This window comes from Montipora capricornis, chromosome 5, assembly GCF_036669925.1.
Source record: "Montipora capricornis isolate CH-2021 chromosome 5, ASM3666992v2, whole genome shotgun sequence".
NCBI lineage: Eukaryota > Metazoa > Cnidaria > Anthozoa > Scleractinia > Acroporidae > Montipora > Montipora capricornis.
Window position 1 is genome coordinate 14,502,982 of NC_090887.1, and position 2,500 is coordinate 14,505,481.

Below are 2,500 nucleotides of genomic sequence, written 5' to 3' on the forward strand. Positions count from 1 at the left end.
TTTACTCCTCGGGCAAACTCCTCTGTAAACCTTTAAATCACTGAGGCTTTTGCTATTAAGGCTTTTGCCTAATGTTCTGTTTATGTAATCGCATGGGCCCGAGGTCAATTAAGAATTAATTTCACGCCTATTTTGACAGTTCTCACAAAGTTGCCAGAGTCGCGAAGCGACGAGGGCAATTTGGAAAGCTTTGAAAATACAAGTGAAATTACGAGGGCGCATTGCGATTACATGTTTATCACATAAAGGGCAAAATTATTGAGGAAAGCCCGTTCAATGCCTCGACAAATGACAATCAACTTAACACGCTTTCATTCGGTTAAAGTTCACTTCAATAAATCGATGCTGTCAACAGAAATAGCGCTTAATTTAATAACTGTATTTTACATGTAAACAAAAAGCAGTTTAATCTGTCAGAATCTGGAAGAGGATTCTCTCGTAACTTCCCTTGCTCTGAATAAGCAACTGTTAACCAATCAAGATCAAGCAATCATGCCCTGCATTTTCCTTTGTTTTGAACATAACAAATTGCTAATTATTCCCGTGAATCTCGACTCTGTTCTTTTGTTGCTGCTCAATTCGAAACTAGCCTATTGACTAGTCGATACCATAACAAATGAACTACATCACTCAGTGGTTCCTTAAGCACCCGAGCAAAGACCAAACTGAGAAGACACTGGCCGCCAAACATCAAGTCTAGCAAATATTAATCCTCCGCCTCTTGTCTTTGCCCTGAATTAGTTTGTCTCCAAACTTTAATTAAGGACGTTCAAACCAATTTTAACACTTTAAGCAAACTGTACTATTTGGAGGGATTTATTTAACTGTACAACACTGTTTCGCGTAACGGCAATGTTATGGTAAAAACAGAAGATGAGCTCTTGATGGTACCAAATGAGACACCAGTAATTGCTTAACAAGATTCAATCATTCATGTGACGTAACAGGTCATTATGGCAACAAAAGATACATGTAAATACACCCAATATTTTTTGTTCCAACGCTTATGTCTCAAAAACGAAAGCAGTGACCTGAAACTTATATTGCTGGACAAAACTCTCTGCAAAGTTAAAAAAATTATCTGCAACGGATTCGTAGCAATTGGAAAATTTTTAAGGTGGCTCTGAATCTGCCACAGGCAATCTTTTATACTTTGCAAAGAGTCTGCAAACTACTCTCCAGCAATAAAAGTTGGGGGTCACCTGTACTTCGTTTCGAAGATATGAGCGTTTAAGTACAAAGTATAGGACGCTTTTGGAAAGACCTTTTGTTGCCATGGTGACCTATTACGTCACATTAACGAGTGATTCTTGTTGAGCGCTTAGTAATGTTATATTTGGTAACATAACATTGCCGTTACGCGTAACGGTGTTGTAGACTTAATCCTTCTAATAAGATATTCTCTCCAAGTTGTTGAAACTGGTCGAGCAACCTTAATTAATGTTTGCTCGTCTTCATGCAGTCCTTGATACATATGGTAGGTATCAAAGGTCGCAAATGGTCGGTTTTAATTTGCCTCCATTGTGTCACTCTTAATTGCGTCATACTCTCAATCTCTCAAAGACCAGTCGATGTTTATAGTGAACTATATGAAAGTGATATATTTGAAACTGTGGATCATCGCAGTTGCGAAAGGACGGGAAGTCTGAAAAAAAAAAAGGAATCTGGGCTTATGTACACATTTGAACTACGATGAATAACTGCTTTGCAGTCATCATTGTTTCTTAGAGTCGTCATGGTCCGAAAGTTCAAAATACATGATTTTATCTTTACTGAAGGGATGGCGCAGTGGTGAGAGCACTCGCCTTCCACCAATGTGGCCCAGGTTACCTTCTATATAGATTGAGTTTCTTGGTTCTCTACTATGTTTCGAGAGGCTTTCTCTGGGTACTCGAGTTACACTTTTTCTCTCTCCTCAAAAGCCAACTTAACATTTATCATGTGTTGGATGACTTGATTTCCGTACAGTGTTCCCAATTAGTGCCTCAGCGATAAAATACAGAGGATATTACATGGCCATTATCCTCTAGTGCTGATAGTATCTCTCAAGAATGAGCGCAGCGAACGAGTGAGAGATACCTATTTATAATATAGATATTGATGAAATGCCAAGATTAAAAGCAACTTGTTTTACTCATTTTCGAGATGGCGAAAAAGTGGTCACCAACCATTGATTAAAACACGCATGTTGAGTAACGTGAGTTATGAAAAACAGATCATGCCAATGAAACACAATCAACGAAACAACAGAACACAACAACTGCAACTGTTAACAATCCACACTGGCCGGAGGCAAACCAGTTGGCTGACAAGTGCAGCTGGGAAGTTGAACTAGGGACTACCAGGAACAAATTCAATAAGTGGTTAGAGCGGGTCTTGAACCCGGGATCTCCGGATCTCAAGGTAAGCACCCTAACCACTGGGCCGCACTGCCTCCAGGTACACTGCCTCCAGAGGAATCTTACAATGAAGGGGAAGCTCGCTTTTTATGAGTTTGGTG

At 39.7% G+C, this 2,500-nt stretch overlaps 1 protein-coding gene across 1 annotated transcript in view; it reads right to left on the reverse strand.

Annotated features, from left to right (window-relative positions):
• Positions 1–2,500, reverse strand: part of LOC138049587 (deleted in malignant brain tumors 1 protein-like) — a 69,661-nt gene that overhangs the window by 34,779 nt on the left and 32,382 nt on the right. The window lies entirely within an intron of this gene.